Genomic DNA, 23,203 nt, shown 5'->3' on the forward strand with positions numbered 1-23,203 from the left:
ACAAGTATTTGTAGTGGATTTACTATATTGTTAATATTAAAAACATTTGCTAGTTTTTAAATTCCCAAGTCCGTGACACCCGAACGCATTGCTGAGAACTTTCAGGTCTTTGACTTTGAGCTGAGCATTGTGGACATGACCACCTTACCCAGCTACAACCGGAACTGGAGGGTCTGTGCCTTGGTGAGCTGTGCCTCCCACAAGGACTGTCCATTCACTGAGGAGTTCTGAAGCTGTCGGTGCCTGCCCCCCCAGGTGCCCCACATCCCTCCTCCCATATCTAACGTAGTGTGGCCTCTGCCCCTCGGTGGTGGGTCCATGACCTGCTGACCAGCCCATGAGGTGTTGGGTCTCAAGAGCAGTATCAGTTGGTTAGAGTCTCTTCCAGTTTTGCCCTTCTTCTTGTCCAGCTGGGGAATGTAGGACCCTGGCACCCTTTTCTGACTAAGTTGAATCTACAAAGTTGAAATAGTGCCACCAACACCTGGATTTTGGCTACCGGGAACGGTAACCCTTTCATCCAGACTTCTTGCCTGAAATAATAAAGAGTTCTTTTGTGAACTTGAAAAAAAAAAAAAAGAAGAAAAAAAAATTAAATATTTTTTAACATTTGCTAGTTTTTAAATTGATGCTCAGATGCTTTTTTATATTTAACAGGTGAAACTCTCCTACTAATACCATTTATGAACTTGACGAGAGTTCCTTAAACATTTCAAACCATGCTTAGAAATTTAATATATCTGATTTCTTCAAGTGCTTCAAACTTCTAAGTTTTGAGGGTATGATTTTATTTTATTTTAAAGATTTTTTTTATTTATTCGTAAGAGACACAGGGAGAGGCAGAGACATAGGCAGAGGATGAAGCAGTCTCCCCGCGAGGAGCTTGATGAGGGACTTGATCCCAGGACCGGGATCCCGACCTGAGCTGAAGGCAGACGCTCAATCACTGAGCCACCCAGGTGCGCCTTGGGGATATGATTTTAATAAGTCTCAAGAAGTTTGAATTTTTTTTTAATTTTATTTATTAATGAGTGACAGAGAGAGAGAGAGAGGCAGAGACAGAGGCAGAAGGAGAAGCAGGCTCCATGCAGGGAGCCTGATGTGGGACTCAATCCCAGGTCCCCAGGATCAGGCCCTGGGCTGAAGGCAGTGCTAAACCGCTGAGCCACCTGGGCTGCCCAAGATGAACATTTTAGGAGCATACTCTAATGAGCATAATGGTTATAAAAGCTATTACTACATTTGTATAAATATGACTTACACAAAAATATCACTGATCTCTCTTCATTCAAGGGTTACAAATTTATTTACTCAACCAAAATAGACAGTTACCATTTCAAACCTAATGCAGGGTTCTAGGTTGGAAATACAGGTCTGGATGAATAATTCCAGGTTTGTTTTATTAGCCTAAACCCCTTTATAGTAATAAGACAGTTCAAGCCTATGCCTCTTTTTGTATGTAGTGTTTATCCAATTTTTGACCATAGTTGCTTTACCTGAGAGGTGACAGGATTCTGCATACTTCACCTGAACTGCATCTTCTGTATGATTTGTACTGCTGGAACTTTGTCCAATAGTCATAGCTTGTAATTTAGGTTGGCTGATAGAATGTTTTTTGTAAATATTGTTGGAAAATCACACACATGGTAATCTTTTACCACAGACCATCTCTAGCACAAACAGTATCTTTGTGTGAATGAAGAGAAGGATGCCTCTCTAGGTAGATGAAATAATGAGAAAAAGGCCCCAGGCCAAGTAGATAAGCCTGGCTGGTTTTTAACCTCTGTTTGCCCTCCTCACCACAGGTACCATATAGTTCAGAAGATTTCCCAACTTTGGAGTTCCATTAAGATTCATGAATTTTCACAGATTAATGATCAGATTGCTATTTGGCCATTTAATCTGGCTCCTATCTAAACATTCTGGCAAAACCAAGATATTCCAATCCCATCTTGATTCTTTTATTTTTTATTTTTTGCTCCCTAGACTGGAATCAGATATTTTCTCTGAAGCCAGTTGCTTTTGTGGTAGAGTAGATTAGATACTATGGACAGGATAGAGATTGGACGGTGTATGAAACTGTTCTGTTGTGTTACTGATACTAATCTATGGTCCCATTACTATAAAGGGGTTTAGGCTAATAAAGCTCTGGAAGATCTATTTTTATTGAGTCATGGCATTTCCAGTTTAACTTTATTATATATTTTAAGTATTATTTTAATAGAAAAGATTTTCCATCCTATTCTATTTTAATAGAAAAGCTCTCCCATTTATCTTACTGTCAGAGCCACCAGCTCATTGCTCCTCTGTCCTAAACATATCGCATTTCCTTACCAACTTTGATGTACGCTGCCAGGCCAAACTCAGTTGTTACTTAGAGCTGTCTAAACATCCTGTGATGTCATTGGATATGTCCTTTCTTGGGACCTGCCACCTCAACCAGGCTTTGTTCGTAATCCTTCTGCAATCGTGTTGAGTAGGGAAGATAGACGATGAGCACCCAGTTACCAGCGTTCCCTTGTTCACTCCTCTTGGGATCATTGTGAGTACGTACCCCTACAGGTCTCTCCTTTCTGCCCACTTCCCTAGTGTTTGCTTCTTCCCTTTCTTTTGTTTTCTCCTGCCCAAAACTTGAATTTCATTGCACCATGGGTTTTTTGTTTAGTAAAGTACTTTGTCCAATAACTTTTATTTTCTGTCTAGTAGAGTACTTTGTAAAATAATTTTTTAAAAGATTTTATTTATTTATCTACGAGAGACACAGAGAGAGAGAAGAGAGAGAGAGGCAGAGACACAGGCAGAGGGAGAAGCAGGCTCCATGCAGGGAGCCTGACATGGGACTCAATCCCAGGTCTCCAGGATCACGCCATGGGCTGAAGGTGGCACTAAACTGCTGAGCCACCCGGGCTGCCCTTATTTTCTGTTTCTGTTTCAAAAATTTTATTTTCTGTTTCCATTTTTCTGTTTCAGAAATAATTTTATTTTCAGGTGAAAAATAATGAGTGAATCATAAAACATTTTTCTGCCCTTTAGGTTTTTTGTAAACCTGATATTAAGTTGCCTTGGTGGCGTGGGTATTCATGAGACTCAACTATATAATGTTTTAATCCTTAAAATGAGTGGTAGGCAAATGGATGGATGTTTTATTTTTATATTGTTAGGTCTGAAATATTTTGTAATTTTTTTTTTTTATATTCTTGTCTGAGTACTTTGAATTTTGGATAGATCATTAGCCCTTAGTAGGCAGATGCGTAATTATGTGTGGATATTCAATCAGTGTTCCTCAAAGAAGGTTAGACCCCTACTATGTGCCAGACAATGTTCTAGGCATGGAGGCCATAGTGTCATTAAGATCATGTCCCTGCCTTTGTGCATTCTATAGCTCAGTGGAGAACAGACTAAGCAAATAAATATGAAATATAGTATCCTACTGCTAAGTGTGCCCCATGCAGCACAGACAGAGGGCATATGGACTGGGATAGGGAGGATCTATTTTAAATAGGATGGGGCTGGGCAGCCCGGGCGGCTAGGTTGTTTAGCACCATCTTCAGCCCAGGGCGTGATCCTGGAGACCCGGGATCAAGTCCCACATCGGGCTCCCTGCATGGAGCCTGCTTCTCCCTCTGCCTGTGTCTCTGCCTCTCTCTCTCTCTCTCTCTGTCATGAATAAATAAAATCTTTTTAAAAATACATCATTTAAAAAAAATAGATAGGATGGGGCAGGGAAGGCCTCATGAGGAGGTGACATTTGACCAAAGACCTGAAAGAGGTAGGAGAGTAAGTAACCTGAAAATCCAGGGTAGAATGAGCCACAAGAGGAAGCAGGGAGAGCAGAGATCCTTAGACAGGAATGTGTTTGGCATATTTAAGGATCAGCAACATCTATCTAGAGAGGAGGAAGCCAGGCCAGGAATGGTGGGAGATAAAGTCCCAAAGATCAGCAGGGATCTGTAAGGCCTTGCAGATTGTGGTAAGGTATTTGTTTTGAGTCTAGGCATGACAGGGGAGTTTTTGGAGGATTTTGAGCAGGGAAGTGACAGAATTTTTTTTCAAAGGATTATTTTGGTGATTCTATGAGGACTTGATCATGGAAGAGTAAGGCAGAAAGGCCAGTTAGGAAGCTATTATAGCGATTCAGGTCAGAGAGAATAGTGGCTTGGACCAAGGGTGGAGAGGTGAAAAGAAAGGATCTAACTCTGGATAGTTTTCAGAGGATTGGAAGTGAGAGAGAAGTTAAGGATGAAGGCTGCCTAGGCTTTGGGTTTGAACAATTGGGTGACTATTGACGCATCCTTTACCCCAATAAAGGAGGAACAGATATTGAGAATTATATAAAGCTTGATATACTTGGTAGATATTCTGGTGGAGATGTTAAGTGTGCATTTGGATATGTAAATCTGGAAGTTCACTCAGAGGAGTGATCAGGTTATTCACAAGTAGGGATCATTGGCATATGGATAATTTTTTTTAAAGATTTATTCATTTATTTGTGATAGACAGCGAGAGAGAGAGAGAGAGAGAGAGAGAGAGGCAGAGACACAGGAGGAGGGAGAAGCAGGCTCCATGCCAGGAGCCCGACGTGGGACTTGATCCCGGGACTCCAGGATCATGCCCTGGGCCAAAGGCAGGAGCTAAACCACTGAGCCACCCAGGGATCCCTGCATATGGATGATTTTTAAAGCTTTGAGACTAAATGGGATTATTATTCCAATGTCCAAGGAGAAAAGAAGAGATCTAAGAATGAAGATCAAGAATTCTCTGGCTTCAAGATGTCACTGGAATGAGAGGAAATAGCAAAAGAGAATGAGGGTGAGTGGCCATTGAGCTAAATGCCAGGGGGGTGAGGGTGGGGTGGTTATGGTAGAAGCCACGTGGAGAGATTGTTTCAAGAAAGAAGTTACTTATCAAGAACTTACTTACTTATCATAAGTAAGACGAGGGCTAAGAATTGATCATTGAATTAAACCAAATGAGAGGTCATTGGAGATCTTCATGAGTGGTTTCATTGGACAAGACTGATTTGGAGCATGTTGAAGAAGAAATGGAGACAGTAGATGGAAACCATTCTTTCAAGAGTTTTGCTGTGAAAAGAAGCAAAGAAATGGAGTGATAGCAAAACAGAGAGGGAATCTGGAGAAGTTTCTTGGTTTTAAAGGTGGGAAGTAGTTGCAAGCAAGTGAGCAGAAGGCAGTTCGGCAGTGAGGGTGGAGCAATGCCTAAATCAAAGGGACTTGTTTCTTCAAGCTCTTCTGGCAGTGATTCTGACAGTGAGGTTGACAAAAAGTTAAAGAGGAAAAAGCAAGTTTACGCCAGAAAAACCTGTGAAGAGCCAAAAGACTGGTGAAACTTCAAGAGCCCTGTCATCCTCTAAGCAGAGCAGCAGCAGTAGAGATAATAACGTGTTTCAGATTGGGAAAATGAGGTACGTCAGTGTTCGGGACTTTAAAGGGAAAGCCCTAATTGATATCAGAGAATACTGGATGGATCCAGAAGGTGAAATGAAACCTGGAAGAAAAGGTATTTCTTTAAATCCTGAGCAATGGAGCCAACTGAAGGAACAGAATTCTGACATTGAGGATGCAGTAAGAAAACTGTAAAATCAGAGCCATATAAAACCTGTACTGTTCTAGTTTTTTTTTTTTAATTTTTTATTTATTTATGATAGTCACAGAGAGAGAGAGAGAGAGAGAGAGACAGAGACAGAGACACAGGCAGAGGGAGAAGCAGGCTCCATGCACCGGGAGCCTGACGTGGGATTCGATCCCGGGTCTCCAGGACTGTGCCGTGGGCCAAAGGCAGGCGCCAAACCGCTGCGCCACCCAGGGATCCCTGTTCTAGTTGTTTTAATGTCGTTTTACATTGGCTTTTGTTTTCTAAACGTTGTTTTCCAAGCTATTGTATATTTGGATTGCAGAATAATTTGTAAGATGAATACTTTTTATGTGCATTATTTTTTAAAAATATTTTATTTATTTATTCATGAGAGACACAGAGAGAGAGGGGTCAGAGACACAGGCAGAGGGAGAAGCAGGCTCCATGCAGGGAGCCCAACATGGGACTCGATCCCAGGTCTCCAGGATCACTCCCTGGGCTGCAGGCGGCTCTAAACCGCTATGCCACCAGGGCTGCCCTTTATGTGCATTATTAAAAGTGTTCTGAGTGAAACTAATTGTCAACTTGATTAAGGAGGATTGCTTTGTGCCCACCACCTAGTGTAAAATAAAATCAAGTAATACAAAAAAAAAAAAAAAAAAAGGTGGGAAGTATTTCAGGCTTTTAATGTGATAAAAGGAGTTGTTCAGTACATAGGGAGAAGATAGGGAGAGCCCAGTGATGGAGGGGATAGCCTTACCACAGCATCAACTCTGTGGGCCTCCTCTATATCCTGTGGAGGGGACAGTCTGGGAAGGGTTGTTTTACTAGGAGGAAATATCAAATGTCATATGAAAGATGAAACATTGGGAAGCACTGAAATATTAGGTTTAATGGATATATAACAATTATGACTATCCAACATAGAACTACTATTTAGCCACTAAAAATCATTACAAGGTTATGCATTAATATGGAGAGATTTAATTTTAATTCCTGTATAATTAATATACAGTGTAGTTTCAAGTGTACAACACCATACATCACCTGGTGCTCATCATGGCAAGAGCACTCCTGTTTTGTTTTGTTTTGTTTTTTAAAGATTTTATTTACTTCTTCATGAGAGACACAGAGAGAGAGACGGGCAGAGACACAGACAGAGGGAGAAGCAAGCTCCATGCAAGGAGCCCGGCATGGGAATCGATCCTGGGTCTCCAGAACCACACCCTGGGCTGAAGGCTGTGGTAAACCAGGCTGAAGGTGGTCGTAAACCACTGAGCCACCCTGGCTGCCTGGCAAGAGCACTCCTTAATCCCCATCTCCTATTTCATCCATCCCGCTACATCCACCTCCCCTTTGGTAACCATCAGTTTGTTCTCTGTAGTTAAGAGTTTGTTTCTGGTTTGTCTGTCTCTTTCCTTTTTTTTTTTTTAATTTGTTTTCTTAAATTGTACACATGTGTGAAATCATATGGTATTTGTCTTTCTCTGATTTATTTTGCTTAACATTGTACTCTGTAGCTCCATCCATGTTGTTGCAAATGGCAAGATTTCATTCTTTTTGATGGCTGAGTAATATTACACTGTGTGTGTGTGTGTGTGTGTGTGTGTGACATCTTCTTTATTCATTCATCTATCAGGACACTTGGGCTATTTCTGTTGTTTGGCTATTGTAGAAAATGCTGCTACAGGGGCACCTCAGTGGTTGGGCGGCTGCCTTTGGCTCAGGTCATGGTCCTGGGGTCCTGAGATCAAGTCCCGCATCGGGCTTTCCTCAGAGAGCCTGCTTCTCCCTCTGCCTATGTCTCTGTCTCTCATGAATAAATAAATAAAATCTTTTAAAAAATGCTGCTATAAACATAGAGGTGCATGTATCTCTTTGAATTGTATCCCTTTTAATTGTTTTTGTATATTTTGGGTAAAATGGAGAGATTTTTAAGACATATGTAAAAGTATTTTTGTGGCAAAATGTTATACATATATTTTGGTAGAAAACATTGTCTGAAAAGTAAGATTCATTAGACTAATTGTTTCCCAAATAACTTCCTCATGTTTTCTCTACAGTGAGTGTATGTGACTTATATCTTGTTTAGAAGTCATTCTGAATACATCAGTGAGCTCAACCCATTTATTATCAGTCATAGAATATTTTTATATTTTGACTCTTTAATCATTTTGTTTCAAGTTTTCTGTTGATTTTTGCTTTTCCCTTTTCCTATCATCTATTGGATAAATCCAGTCTTGCCCTAGTTTGAAAGTTACACATTCTGTTTTTCTTTTTTTAAGATTGATTGATTGATTGATTAGAGAAAGTGAGCATGGTGGGGAGGGGCAAAAGGAGAAGGAGAAAAGGAATCCTAACCAGACTCCAGACTAAATGCAGAGCCTGACATGCTTGATACCATTACCCTGAGATCACAACATAGCTGAAATTGAGTCAGATGCCTAACTAACAGAGCCACCCTGTTATAAACCCCTATTTATATTCTTTTGGTAGCTGTCCTTTACTCCTAATTTAATAACACACATACTTGTGTTTTTCCTATTGAAAATCTTTTTTCCTGTTTTAAAGCTCTAGTTGTATGTATTACCCCTGACATTCTTCAAAAAAGACAAGTATCTTAGATGTTCTCCCCTTCCTCTCTACAACCTCCTCCCCACCATGCCCCCACTACCAATAAAAGTACTTTGATTTCTAAATAATCTCAATTCTGGAACTGATGGGGATTTACTTTTTTGTTTTATTTTGAACCTTATTTAGACAATAGTAAACTTAATATACTATTTACTTAGGCTTACTTACTCCAAAGTATGTTTTCTTTCTAGAACATTTCTGAGAAGGTCTCTATGTGATAAAACTTTTGAGGCCCTGTATGCTTGAGTTGTACTTATTTTACCCTTGTATTTAAATGATAATTTAAGTATAAATTGTAAGTTTTGAAGTTTTTTTCCCCCCTCATACCTTTGAAAAATACCCATCAGTTTCTTAGAACCACCATTTGCTTTTGAGCCTTTTGGAGTCAGTGTGATTCTTGGTTGTCCTTTATAAACAATTTACTTTTCCTAAAAACTCAGAGTTATTCTTTCATTTCATTACACTGTACTAGTTGTAAAGCCCATTCCACGGTTTTCTGTTTGCTTTTTGAATCCTTACAATCTGAAGTCCTGAATCTCTTTCTAAATTTGGGAATTCTGTTGTTGTTGTTGTTGTTGTTGTTGTTGTTGTTGTTAATAAATTCTTTTATTATTTCACTAGGTATTCTATCCTCTTGTCTCCCCACCACCACCTCCAGGCCTCACAGATGGAATGACACTTGCAGTGCCGTCCTTTGCCTGTTAGTGTTTCATTACATGCTCCATTATTTTGTCCCTTCCTCCTGTCCTCTAGGAGAGTTTCTTAACTGGATCTTTTGCTGTGTAGCCCAGCTCTTGGGTTCTTTATCTCAGCTCTTAAAATTCACATACTGTTAACTCTGTTAACTTGTACTTGGGTTTTATTTTAATGCTACTTCTTCTTGCTACATGTTTCCAAGTATGGTCCCTCTTTGAAGCTCTTTGTTCATCTGTTCTTTTCTGTGCTGATCCATTAACTTGATTTTTGGCTGATAGAGATGGTTTGATTTTTTGTTGTTTTTCTCTATAGTGGTTATGCCCCTGGTATAAGTTCATCCATTTGTCTGTGAGTTCCTTTTTTCTGGAGCATTAGCTCTCTGCTCTGTTGATGGCTCCCTGGACTCTCCTAGCTTGTGCCTCTTGAGAGCTTTCTCTGACAATAGTCATCCTCGTACTTTGGCTGTGAGGGTGGGTGGGGAGTGGAAGGTATACACAGGGCTTTGCAGTTGTTTGTACCTATATTTATAACTGCTCCCTAGTGCAGCCCACTTGAGCATGCCAGTCTGTTATTGTTGCTAGAATGTTGTGAGCGGCAGCGGCCATCTGGAGAAAGCAACACCTCCACTCCCCTCCCCAGGCTTCTCCATGGCCCCTGCTCTAAGCCGGCAAGGGCCTCTCCTCCCAGCTGAAATCTGGCTGCCTTCTGTTGCCTCATGTTTTTCTCACAGCTTTTATGTTTCATTAACCTGTCTGGAAACTACAAAATTATGTTGGAAGCCCATTCTAGTTTGCCATCTTGTTGAAACTGTGTATAACACTTAAAAAGAAATCATTAAAAGGAAGTTAAAAAGCTAGGGGATGGAAGTGTATACATATTTCACATCTCTTTTTTAATGATAACCTCTTCCACAGCAAGGAGTAGTTTGCTTTTCTAGATAGGATGATATATTTCATTTTTAGCATTCTCATTTGAATATTTATTTTGAGCTTTGGATTTGATTTAAACCACTCAAAAATATTTAATGTGTATCTTCTATGTGTTGGGGACTGTTTTCCGGCTTTGGGAATACAGCAGTAAACAAAGCAGATGAGAATCCCTCCCTTCATGGACTGTATAGAAGACAATAAACAAAATAAAAAATTTTAAATGTATACGATTTCTTAGTGAGTTGGATTTAACACGGGTTGTGGTTTAGCCAAGCAAATTTGAGGGAGTGAGAGGGACCTGGGAGTTTAGGGTCTAATTAAAATGATTGATAGTGGAATGAACTGAAGCTAGATTGGAGGGGGGAAATGGGCATGAGGGTAGTAGGTATGTTGAATTAGACATGAGGCAAAGAATTGTTGGAATTGGGGTGCTAACAGTGGTGTAAATAGGTGGGAGGTGGTGATTGGAGAAGATATGTTTGGAATTAAGATAATGGCAGGGTTGCAGTAACTGCAAAAGATAAATACAAGGGAGTGGCCATGGAGGAAAGTGACTAAGTTAGGATGGACAATAAGAACATTGGAGGACAGAGAAAAATTGAGTAATGGGGACCACATTTACCCTCTTTCCTTTTTTAAAATAAAAAAATTATTATGTATTTATTTGTGATAGTGACAGTGAGCATGAGTGAGGGGCAGAAGGAGAAGGAGAAGCAGGCTCCCCACTGAGCAGGGAGCCCTACCCAGGCTCGATCCCAGAACCTTGGGGTCATGACCTAAGCCAAAGGCAGATGCCTAACTGACTGAGCCACCCAGGTACCCCCACCCTCCTTCCTTAAACAAGTAGAAAACTATGCGAGGTACGAGGAAATAACCATTTACAGGTGATAGACAACATATAGTACAGAAAAATGATTCCTGAGAGAAGGTGAGCCCTGTGATTACCCTAGCTGACTACCTGGAGGTCATAGTACAAGAAGGAACAATCTAAACAGGCCTTGCAAACTCCCTGAGTTCCCCAACTCTCAACAGAGTTGAGAATTCAAGGAAGTCAGAGACAGGAATCACAGAATATTGGAAAATCGAGAGCGCTCTAGAGACTGGCTGGGGGTTCTCCTGAGTCTTCAGTAGAGTACTATTGAATGTACCTGTGTGAGGAAGTCACTCAACACTGATGAAAAATGAGGGATGATCTTGGAGTCCTGGGCTGCTTGTGGTGACTTGCAAAAAGAACATGATGGAATTAGTCCTGCTGATTTCCAAGCACAGTTGCGGAGAGGCTGTGTGCATCTTGTGTGGGGCAGACAGTATGACCGTCTTGCCAAAACTCTAAGAGTTCTAGAGTTGACCCACTTGACCTCGATGGTGGAGGAGGTCTGCAAGGAGATTATCCTACTCCCAAGACTTAAAATTCCCCCTTGACCTGCTGCTTTACTTGACTCCTGCTGATGGACACATGGAGTCCTATGGGGACTTGGCCTTACCCTCCAAGAATCATGTTAATGTTTTCCTTTTCCTAGGGACTTTTTCCCCCAGAAGAATACACCTCTAATTTATGGTTTCAAAACAGAATTCATGTAACAGAATATGTTTTCCAGCAAATTGCCTAGAAAATGTTGGTTCCTTTAAGAATTGCTTCCACTGTTTACATGTATGTATGTGTATGTGGGTGTATTTTTATATATGTATATATTAGATACATATTTTTAGTATTAATTTCAGCCTAAAGATAGTTGACTAAAGTGAATTCTTAGTAAAGGAGAGTTTCTGAGGCCCAGTTAGAACTCTTTAAGGTTGGAGTGTTCCATTCATCTCTGTGCTAGTGACCTGAATGCAGTGAAGGTGCTCAGTAAAGATTCATTGATTCAGTGCATTTCAGGTGAAATGTGGCATTGTGAGTGATTGAAGCCTTCATGTGAGTTTTGTTGTGGCCCCCAAGCTTGTGACTTACATACGGGCTTGGGAGACTGTGCCTCTGCCCCATCCACCCAGCTTGCTGAGTTGGAACCTTTCTTACTGGGTTTGTGGAAGTCAACTGGAAATTCTTCTGTTAGGAATGATGAGGAAGAGTGCTTGACGGCATACATGTCGAGGTAGTGGCTTCTGGTAAGAGAAGAATAGAGCATTTTCAAGAGACTCATGTCCTAAAACCAGACCTTTTAATTTCATTTATCTTTGGGACAAGCAATACATTCACATTCCACATTCTTTAAAATTAGAAGGTTCAAAACTGGAAAGTTGACCCCTCCCACCCGTGTCTGCTGGTTGCCTGGCTAGCTGTTCAGTTCTCCCTCCCTACAGGCAACCATGGTATGACTTCATAAAACATGAGATGACCTTCCAGATGCGGAACCAGGTTAGAAAATTATAATGGGAGGTGCTAGGTAGGTTAGTCATTATCAGGGCCCTTGGGGGCTCAGTCAGTTGTGCATCTGCCTTCGGCTCAGGTCATGATCTCAGGGTCCTGGGATCAGGCCCCCTGCCTTGGGCTCCCTGCTCAGCGGGGAGTCTGCTTCTCCCTCTCCCTCTGTGCTCACTTTCTCTCAAATAAATAAATAAAACCTTGAAAAAAAAAAGTCATTATTGTATGCCAAGCATTGTGCTGAATATTCTATATGTAATTTATTTAATCTTCCTAACAATCCTTTGAGGAAGATTCTATCATACTTTGTCTTCTGTCTTCAGATCTCTTTCTGCTCCATTCTTGTCAGCCAATTTTTTTAACTTTGCAGCTTTGTTTTCTGCAAGCCATCTTCTCCTCCCACCCTGTAACCACTGAAATGTCCCTCTGTTAGGATCTGGGTCCAGTGGTGTGTTGAAACTGGCTCCTATCATCTTGAAAGACTGGTGGCACTCTCTTTCCAACTCTGTGTTCAGGGGCATCCTGTTAGTAACTTGGACTCAGTCATAGTAGGAATATTTACACAATGGGAACTGGCAAATACCACAAGTCAGGGCTCTTTCTTCCAGAGAGCTGGTGGTTGAATATTTATCAACACACCACTGGATCCTCTCCCCTCTTAACTTTGTTGTTTAATGAACCAACTAACGGTAACTGAAAGATGGAATTTTTTTTAAGTTTGCAGTCATTTGACAAACTGTTTAAAACTTTTGATTTTGAAAATGTTCAAAAATGCAAAAAAGTTGAAAGACTACTATAACAAGCATTCATATGCCTATTTCCTAGATTTGATAGTTCCAAATGTTTTTTCTGAACCACTTCACCCTGAAATATTCAGTATACTTTTCCTATCCAAATGTTTTTTCTGAACCACTTCACCCTGAAATGTTCAGTATATCTTTTCTATATAATCCTGACATCACTAAGAAATTTATGGTTCTCCAAAATTATTTTTCTACCCAGTCTATACTCATATTTTTCTAGTTGTCAGTTTCCAAAAATGTTGTTTACAGTTTTGTTTTTTAGATTTTATTTTTAAGTAATCTCTACACCCAATATGGGGCTTGAACTTTCGACCCCAAGATCAAGAGTCCTATGCTCCACCAACTGAGCCAGCCACGTGCCCCTATTTATAGTTTTTTTCTGACAAGGATTCAATCAAGATTTGTGTATTGGATTTGGTTGTTTTCTTTTCTCTTTTGAGCTAGATTAACCCTTTTCTCCCAACCAGTTTTTTCCTGACATTGATTATTTTCCATTTTTTCTAAGTTTCAAATATGTACAAAAGGAGAGAAAATTAGGGAATGAACCACAAAATATCTAACACCAATTCAGTAAACTGTCAAAATTTTGCCACATTTGCTTCATTTATTTATTTTTTCTTTGCTTAGGATATTTTAAAACCAGATTCAGGACATCCAGTTGTTTAGAGTTACCACAGGTAACTCTAAAAAATACATTTTCCTATGTAACCAAATTGGTTGTTATAAGACACCAGACAAAATTAATAATGACTTTGACTTTTTAAAGAAACCAGTCTAGTTTTTTTGGTAGTGTCCAAAGAATTTTGACTTTCTATGATTGCGTCTTCATGATAACATTTAATTTCTCCATCCTATATTTCCTCTATACTGGAAATTAGATTCAGATTGTTTTTAGAGAATGAAATGTACTTCAGAGTGCATCCACATCAGGTAGCACATAGAGTCTGGTTTTCCACCGTTAATGATGTTAAATTTGATCACTTGATTAAGGTGGCGACTGTCAGTTGTCTCCATTATAAATATAGGTTTTCCCCTTTGGGATTAGCAGTAATCCTTGGAACAGTGCTTTGGCACCACATGAATGTTCTGTTCTCCATCAACCTTTCCCCTTAATGGTTTAAGCAGTCATTAGTGTTCTTTGCCTGAATCAATTTATTGCAGCATGCATTGGAAAACAGTACTGCTCTTCTTCTTTTTTTTTTTTTAATTTAATTTATTTGAGAGATAAAGATCACAAGCAGGGGGCAGGGGCAGAGAGAGAAGCAGACTCCTCACTGAGCAGGGAGCCAGACGCAGAGCTCCATCCCAAGACCCTAGGATCATGACCTGAGCCAAAGGGAGACACTTAATTGACTGAGCCACCCAGGTGCCTCTACTGCTCTTTTTGTACATATCCAAGGCATCTTCTTTTGGGTGTGGGTTCACTGATTGGTATTTCCTGGAATGGTGTATGAACCACATCTATAATATATCTTAATTCTTGAAATCTCTAAACTTGACTTTTTTTTTTTAAGTGAACAATCAATACAAAGCATTTTTGAAGCTGTACTAATGCAGACTCTTTCTAGGTTATTCCTCACGTTTTATAATTCTCTTGGCCACTCATAATTCACTCTCAGTTTTTGAGGGGTTTTTTCCTTTATTTTTTAATTTTATTTTAGTTCTAGTATTTTTTTTAAGCAACCTGCTTTGCAGATTCTTTCCAGAGGGTTCATCATAGTTGCCATAGAAACAACAACTCCTTTGGTTGTCCTCAGTTTCTATAATTTTTAAATTACATAGTTGCAGCATCAAGTAAGTACAGATGTCATAAATAAGTCTAGGTGCAAAAATAACCAATTCTTAGTAAACATTTTTCTTAATTTATGGGAGTAGAGTATGTAGAGTACTAGGTAGTAGTATACTAGCCAGAAGCATTCAGTGTGCTAGGGGCCTCAGTCAGTGTGTGTTCACAATTGAGTCCATTAATCAGCAAGTTGTTATATGGAGGTCAACTTAAGAGGAGCATCTACCATGTTGTAACTTTACTTGCTTTGTCTTCCCTGCTAGACTTCCAGTTCCTTGACAGCCTTAAATTGTGTTTTTGTTTTAATCCCTAGTGCTTAGTATAATGCCTCACATATAGTGAGTGCCCAGTAAGAATATATATTTTTTAAGATTTTATTTATTTATTCATGAAAGACACAGAGAGAGAGAAAGGCAGAGACAGGCAGAGGGAGAACCAGGCTCCATACAGGAAGCCCGATGTGGGACTTGATCCCAGGACTCCAGGATCACTCTCTGAGCCGAAGGCAGATGCGTTTAACCGCTGAGCCACCCAGGTGTCCCTCAGTAAGAATATTTGATGAATGAATCTGTGGCCAGCAGCAGAGGGTACCTTAAGCGACTTCTGATCTTACACATAGTAATCTTGGCAGTATCTTCGCAAACGTCAGGGTTGGTGTCGTCATGGCATATAATTTATTCTTCCATTGGTTTTTCTTCTTCTCATTCCCTCAGTCTTTGAGTCTTTCTTTGCTCTGTGCCAGCTTCCTTGACTTGATTGTGTGTTGCAAGCCACCTGTGTTTGTTATCATTCCAGTTTCCTGACAAAGATGCAGAAAACGTATGACGGTTTTGCTGCCATGACGCTATGCACAAAGCGAGAGGAGATTCTGAGGAAAATACAAAGTAGTTCCTTAGTTCTCTAATCTAGAGTTTAACCAATCCCAGGAACTGAAGTCTTCTGTTTCTTCACAGAGGAAATATGACAAAGGCAGTGGCTGTACAAGCTTCCTTCATGGGCCGCCCTCCCCACTGCCTCATCCAGTAAACGGGAGCAACTACTTCTAGAGGTGAGAGGGGAGGGAGGACAATCTCCGTAACCCATTTGATCCACCTAGCTGCAAAATTTTGGTTTTGAGAAAGAGTGAACTATCTGTAGAGTTGCTACATTGAAGAACTTTAAGACAGAACAAACCCACAGAGGATTGAATGCTCAGGTGATATACGTTATGCTCTTTGATAGACGCCTATAATCTATAATTTGAAAGCCACTTGTAGCTGAATAATCCCAATGATCCCAAGATCCTGTTTCTATAGATATTAAAAGGTATTAACCAGGTACGTCTGAGATCATTTTTAACTTCCAGAACCAGAAGTCTCATCAGTAACACAGTCCTTATCATTCATTGATTACTTACTATGTGCCAAGCACTGTGTTAGAGTCTACATTTTTACCATTCAATTTTCATAGTGAACTTAGGATTTATCTATCTTATAGATGGTTAATCACACCAGAACTAAAGAACCCAAGCCCAGATCTGTCCAATTTTAGTTTAAGACACTTAAGTACTGATGGGATTCTCTGGGGGTCCCATCATACATATTTGAACCGTAAAACCTGTGACTTTAATAGGCAGGATCAGTGACCAAAGGTGACATAGATACTCTGAATGTTATATCAGGAAGCAAGGTGATGTTCTTATATTAGGCAGTTGTAGTACCTTCTTCCAGAAAGCTTAAGGCATGTTTATTGCCATTTTTACTGAAGAACAGATCCCTCAGAAGGATGGTCTATTTTTGAAGATCTTTAAGCAAATGAATGTCATGTTCTTTTAAACATTCATTCAGTAAGCTAAATGCATATATATATTTTTTTACCATCATATTTGAATATGAGTCTTGGTTTCCAGGCTGAATTCATATCATATATTTAAGAAGACAGTGAAAATTCTTTGAAGAGATTCTCAAACTCCACAGGGCTTGATTTCTACCTGTTTTTAAAGCTGGCTTTTATCTGGGGACAAATTCTATTGTAACTTTTCTAGAAGTTGGTGCCAATAGGAGTTAAAATAATAAAATCAGTTCAGTTAAATTAAATAGGAAATGAGTCTTTTATGTACAAGGCCTTAGATCAGTTAGCAACAATTGGTCACTCTTCTGGGAAACAGTTGCTAAAATTACAATCAACTAGCAGTCAGTGGCCTCATTTGCTCCACTGTGTCCTAGGAAGAAAAACTATCTTATTACAAGAGCTTGCAAAGACAATATCATTTTTTCCTAATCCTATTCATTTCCCTCCCATTTTCTTATGATTAATTTATACCTTTTTTTCTTGCATTTATTGAAAGTGTTATATACCAGGCACTGTGCTAGCTAGCTTCTGAGGCTTTGTATATGAAAGAAAACCCTTGCCTTCAAGAATCTCACAGTGTAGTAGAGGAGAGAGAACTCAAATACAGGAAAATAAATGCACTGACAGAACTAGTGAAGGCTCTGTGGAAACGATAACTGAACCCAGCTGGCATAGGCGAGGTGAGGAAGACTTCCAGGAGGAGAGGATATTTGCATTATATCTTGGAGGAAGAGTAATAGGAAAGTAGCCAAGGAGAGAAGAGGGTGTTTTTGGCAGAGGAAACAGTGAAACCGCACACCTAGTTTGGAGAATGGCAAACACAGTGCTCTGGCACAGAATGAGAAAAGGTGTTATGAGATAAGGCTAGAGAAGATGCTGGGAATCATGTCATTGAGGGCGCTGTAGGCCATTCTGAAGCATTTAAACTGTCCTCAGTGTAATGGGCAGCCATTAAAGATTTGAAGCAGGAAAATAATGTATGCAAACTTGCTTTGTATGAGACATTTGAAGGTGGTTGCAGACCAGTATTTGAAGGTGGTTCAAAAGACCACCATTTGAAGGTGGTTCAAAAGACCAGTAGTGAGGACTGTAACTCAGGTGAGCTGGTAATGGGGTGGGAGAGATTCAGTAGATATTTAGAGGCAATCTTAAATTTAGAAGTTAGCACAGTGTTTGGCAACCGATCTGTTATATAGCAGGGTGGAACTAGCAGAAAAGGAGGAGTCTAAGACAACTCCCACAGTTTTCCATTTGATAGAAACTGGTGCCAATAGTCAACAAGAGGAATGGAAGTGGAGGAATGGGTTGTTGAAGAAGGTGATTGATTCAGTTTTAGATGTGTTGAACTTGAGATGTCTGTAGGACAAGTGAAGAGGATCAAGTAGGCAATTGAGGTTATTTCCATATCTCTATCTGAAGTTGAGGAGAGAAGACTAGACTGGGGGTGGTGGTAGGTTATAGATTAGAAAGTGTTCAGTCTGTGGGTTAAGTCTACTTTTGTTACTGTTACCTGATGACTAGATAGTAGAAAGCAGCTTTACCATTAAGCTCATAAAGCTTAGAGTTAAGTGCTTCTCACATGCATGGGTCCTGGGAAGGGCTGTAGCAAATGTGTTTATGTGATCATTTGTTTTTGTAAAGCTTGGAAAGTCCAGATATTTTAACTACAGTTTGTTGGGATTGTTCTCTTGCCTCTTTGAATTACCCTCTCTCACTCTCCCATCTGATGATAATTGGAGTGGTTCCAGGCATTTTTTGGAGTCCACCTATGGGGAGGTTGGGCTGCAGATACATTTAGTTTGGGTTTGCGGTCATTCCAATGTTTAAGTTACTACTAGCCAACCCAGGGTAGGAATGATGTGGGGAAATACTTCTGCCCACTGTGACACAAACATGCAGGACTAGCATTCATTGTGTCAAGGTATGAATGTGTCCTAACACACCTGGCACTAGAATCATGGAAATAGAGGAGGATGAAATGTATGAAGCCAGAAACTCATTGGTAGGAAAGCTTCCCACTAACATCTGATGATGTCTTAGCCTGAACTTTGGCCCAATACAAAGGCTTGTGTACAGGGAAGTTTATTTGGAATGGGATCCCAGGGAGCCACAAGTTCAGGACAAAGGAAGTGAAATGGGAAGGATGGAAAGAAATTCAAGGACGAGATAGTGCGTTGGCTATGGCTCCAGGCAGCAGGTGTTCTCTCCTACTGAGGACATTTTGAGAAGCTTATGAAATGCTCCTAGAACTGTGCTCCAGTACAAAAGGAGGACGTATCCTCCCATGAGCATTAATTTCTCCCCATTCTGGATTGCATGCACGTAACTAGAGATAGGCTTCAGGAGAAGTCCCATGGCAGAAGTGGGCAGCACATTGGGCTGTGCCAGAAGTCATAGCACAACACGATGTCTGCTTGCATGAATTGCAGGAGCAGAAAGCCAGTTCCAGATCTGGGTGGAGCTGGCCACTCAGGCAGCAGATGGAGTAAGCACTGGGGCCTGCAGGATAGTGAAGTGATGCTTACTTAAGAGGTATCTAATGTTGACAAAAGATTCTATTCTCTTTCATTCCTAGTCAAACATTCTCTCTTGTTCAGATAACATACAGTAATGTACTATATGCAATTCTAAATCTTTTTGTTCCTTTTTGATGAGAATTACACAAAATAGACTTTGTCAGAATTACTGTTTGTGGGACACAAACTTGTAATGTTACTATGAATTTCAGTCAGCATGCTTGTTACCTATTTCTCACCGGAATTTTTCTATATACACACTATTTATACCAGTGGGACCATACCTTGGATAATATTCCAGTTTTTTTCCCTTAATGCATTGTGGATAACTTTTCATAATAATTTACTTAGATCTACTTTGATTTTTTAAATAGCTGCATAGTAATTCCATTGTGTGGGTGTACTAGAGTTCATTTAACCAAGCTTCTATTGACAAATATTTAGTTGGTGATTTTTTTCCTCATAGAAAAACCTTAAAAAAAAAAAGAAAGAAAGAAAGAAAACCTTTAAAAAAAATCTCTAACACAATTTTCAGAGATAGATAATGGGAACAGTGAAAAGGAGAAATCATGAAGGAATTTATAGTAGAAAATATTGGTTCCTTTTTTTTTAAGATAATTTAGAGAGAAAATGTATGCATGAGCACTCGCAGGCATGGGGGGAGGGGCAGAGGGAGAGAGAATCCTAAACAGACTCCACACTGAGTAGGTCACCTGGTTATTAACTAGATAATACGTAATTATTAACTTATATTAACTGTACAGTGTGATAGCAGGCCCACCTCCTCATTCCTACTTGTCTTCAGCAAGGACTTCCTGAAAAGACACTTGAATGAAAAAGGGGGATGGGTTTCTCTTTAACAAAATCAGCCTTTAGTTTCCCCTTTAAGCAGGTTTTTTTTTTTTTAAGCAGGTTTAAAAAGAACAGGTGTCTGCTCATCCCTTTCCTTAAAATGCCTGCTCCTAATGCAAATGTATGGTGTGACTTGATCTGCAGTGTGTTTTCGCGCTTTGTCTAGACTTTGATAATTTTTGTTCACTAGGAACATCACAGGAGGATTTTATTTTTATATAGGATTTCATGTCATTACCAGTCTTGTCTACTTGTGTTGTAGAAACCATCTAGGAAATTTAGCTGAGATGAAATCAAGAGGGTTGGACTACAAAACAGAGTTCTAAATGATGATTGGTCCAAAAAGATAAGACATAAGGAAGGAAGAGAAGAGAAAATTATAAAATTAAAACACTGATATTTGGCCTTAGCAGCAGAAGTATATTTCTCTTCTTGCAATCTCCCGTGAGTTTCATGGACTGCTATGAATCTGTCGGACTATTACCTTACTAATATAGTCAGTCCTCATCATCCAAAGGTTACAAGTCAGAAATAGAGTCATTAGTTCTAAAATAAATAGCAGAGTTCTATAGAAAAACTACCTGTCTCTTGGGAAAGATGAGAAGGTTCCCATCATCTCTGCCTGAAAGCCATCTTTTGTCTTAGCTATGTTTTCCATTGCTGATCATTTACTAGGAAAACATTCCAGTGAGTGTACAGTGAGTGTTACCACCAAAAAAGATGAAGTGGAGATGCCCGGCATGCCTCACTATTTATAAGAAAAATATTTCCCCAAAAGATGGGAAAATCCCAAGTCTTTAAATACTCTGGGAGAGAGGAATAATGGAAAAAACTCTTCAGTTTCTATTCTGTTGATTCACGAGAGTTTCTCACAAATCATTTGGATGGGCCATTAAGTCACAGAATGGCTGGAATCTTATATTAATTGCCTTACTTTGGGTTTTTGGCTAAAGCATCTGGCAGCAAAACTGAAGACAAGCAAAAAGAGAACCAAGTGGGTGGTGGTATGGGAATGAAAGCCCATCTATTGTTTTCAGCCTGGAATCCTAACTTAGGTGGGAGGACCAGATGGCTGTCTTTAATAGGAAGGTCCATTTGGAAGGATTGAAAGAAATGATTTGGCTTCTTTTAGATACAACTACAGTTTAGTCTAGGTTAATTTTTTGTTGTTGTTCCAAAAGATTACTTGACTTGCTATTTCTACCAGGAAGTTTATTGAGCATCTCTCTCTGGTACAGCATCCATATTAGTTTGTCTTCATAGACAATCATCCATTGTCTCAGGTTTGGTAAATGAAAACTTGGTCTAATCCTAATTTTATTTTGGTATCTGCTTTCTAAATCCCTTTGTGATGTGGCCCCCGAGTCTGTCCAACAAGCAGAATTGGGAGAAGACAGGTGGACACACACTCACAATATTCATTAAGGGGTTTGTTAGAAGGAACAGGCATATGTAATTATGGAGGCTAAGAAAGTCCATAGTCAGTTGGGAAGATCACACACAGGCATGGTTTGCAGCTGTTTTTGACAAGTGGAACTTCTCCTAGTCCTCAGAAAGTCCTTCACCCTGCTTTAAAGGGCTTCCAGCTAATCAAGTCAGGCCCACTTAGGATGATCATCCTCAGAGTTAACCCAGTAGGGGCTTTAACTGTATCTGTGAAATCCTTTCATAGCAAAACTTAGGTTAGTTTTAATTGAATTACTGGAGACTGTTAACTTATCCAAGTTGAGACATCAAAATTCCATCACATTGAGAGAAACCAAAGAGGAGCTGCTAGAAAATGATACTGCTGTAGAGGTGTCTATGCAGACATTTATTAAATCCAGGCTTGTTTCTCTACTAACCTTAAAAAAACAGTCCTACCTGAGCATTCACATTTCCATAGCTGCCTACTTGTGTGCCTCAACCAAGGAAGCATAGTTAGCTAATCTTATCAGGATTAGACCCTCCTCATCCCCTACTCTTAAGTTTTCAAAAGTTGCTTGTAAAACAAGTTTTTATTGGCTGAAAAATGTTGTCCTATTGGCTACCATTTTTTTTTACATTTGCTTAAACTTAAATTTAAGCTAAATTTTAAGTGTCACTGCCAGTAGAAAACTAAGTGCTTGATTCACCAGAGAGTATTAAAATGATTTGTTTGTGGGAATGGGAGGGGATGTCCGTGAGGCTGTAAAAGAGCAACACAAGAGAGCCTAGTGGGATGGACACGTTCTGTATCATGACTGCGTCAGTGTCCATATCCAGGTTGTGATACTGTGCTATAGTTTTGCAAATTGTTACCATTGAGGAAACTGGGTAAAAATACGTGGGATCTTTACATTATTTTTTACAACTGTGTATGAATGTACAGCTATCTCAAAATCCTAATATAATGATAATCCATCTTATAAAGCAGATAATCATTTTATAATGGGAAGAATCATCTTCCTATCGTTTAAAAAAATAGTTTCCTTAAGAAGGTAGACACCACAATATGTTTGGTCCTCTGCCAGGAATAAAACCTCTACTCAATGTGGATTTCATGAGTGGAAGAGCATATGCTTGATGGGAAAATTGTAGGTCACATTTGAGAGTGTGGTGTTTAATATTAAAAAGTTTTGTCAAGTATCAAGATTAAATTCTCAGATGAAATAAGATTGGGCATATTGTAAACAGATGGAGTCTCTACAATGATGATGACTAAGAGAAGATGCAGTTATAACTTAAAAACTAATGCCAGACAAAAATCTGAATCCAGAAGATGCTTCTAAAAATGTGCAAGCAGTAGTTGCAGGACAGATGAAATACCATTTTTTTAGCCCAGAAAGTTGTATGTATGGAAAGTAAATAAATATATATGTCCAAAGGTTTTAGATAAATCTGTGGATTTAGTCTGTAAATATTTGCATGCCTATAATTGGCCAGGCAGGTATCTGTGGCTTTAATATAATTCAGAAATTGTCCTAACATATGAATGTGGATGTTCTTCGAGGCAACCATACCTTCTCCAAGTCTCCACTGATACGGCTGTCAAGATCTGAGAACCATGTAGATTGGATTTTCTCAGCCTATGCTATTTCTGATCTTACTGCATGAGAGATTGGTATGGAGAAGTGAAATCCAACCATCAGTAATTAAACAATACTGTAGAGATATCTACAGACACAATTCCTTTTAAAATTGTCTTAAAAGATATTTTCAATCTAATTTTTTTCCTCTTTTTT

The 23,203-nt window shown here is 39.5% G+C and overlaps 1 protein-coding gene and 1 pseudogene across 4 annotated transcripts in view; both read left to right on the forward strand.

Moving 5' to 3' along the window:
- The window catches only part of CNNM2 (cyclin and CBS domain divalent metal cation transport mediator 2), a 148,800-nt gene that overhangs the window by 90,879 nt on the left and 34,718 nt on the right, over positions 1 to 23,203 (forward strand). Inside the window, exon 2 of one of the 4 annotated variants that reach the window (XR_011997562.1) lies at positions 15,756 to 15,850. The exons of the other annotated variants lie outside the window; for them this stretch is intronic. The gene's annotated coding sequence lies outside the window, so the exon portion shown is untranslated. The remainder of the gene's footprint in view (positions 1 to 15,755; positions 15,851 to 23,203) is intronic. 4 annotated transcript variants of the gene reach the window in all.
- LOC140595586 (activated RNA polymerase II transcriptional coactivator p15 pseudogene) lies at positions 5,170 to 6,239 on the forward strand (annotated as a pseudogene).

This window comes from Vulpes vulpes, chromosome 15, assembly GCF_048418805.1.
Source record: "Vulpes vulpes isolate BD-2025 chromosome 15, VulVul3, whole genome shotgun sequence".
NCBI classification, from domain to species: Eukaryota; Metazoa; Chordata; class Mammalia; order Carnivora; family Canidae; genus Vulpes; species Vulpes vulpes.